Raw genomic sequence first — 274 nt, 5'->3', positions numbered from 1 at the left:
TATGATGACTTAGAATTAAGCTGTAATTCTAAAGATTAAAGCGAGTAGCAAGTAAGTGCACGATTATTAATATTGTTGCTGTTACAGCAATTGCACGTTATGTGAGTAGCGGAAGCTTAGCATGCGTTTGTTAGAGTTAATGCGAAGATTATTTTTATTCGTAAATAGTGGTAGAGGTGCTACCAACTGAATTTTGGGTATCCCACCGCTGTCACCAGTTTTATGTCGCGTCCTGCGGTGGGCGGGGTTGTTGGACAAAAGTGTCAGAACGCGG

This window comes from Wasmannia auropunctata, unplaced genomic scaffold, assembly GCF_000956235.1.
Source record: "Wasmannia auropunctata unplaced genomic scaffold, wasmannia.A_1.0 LD336060.1, whole genome shotgun sequence".
Lineage (NCBI taxonomy): Eukaryota > Metazoa > Arthropoda > Insecta > Hymenoptera > Formicidae > Wasmannia > Wasmannia auropunctata.
The sequence above is the reverse complement of the archived record's forward strand: the minus strand, read 5'-3'. Positions refer to the sequence as shown.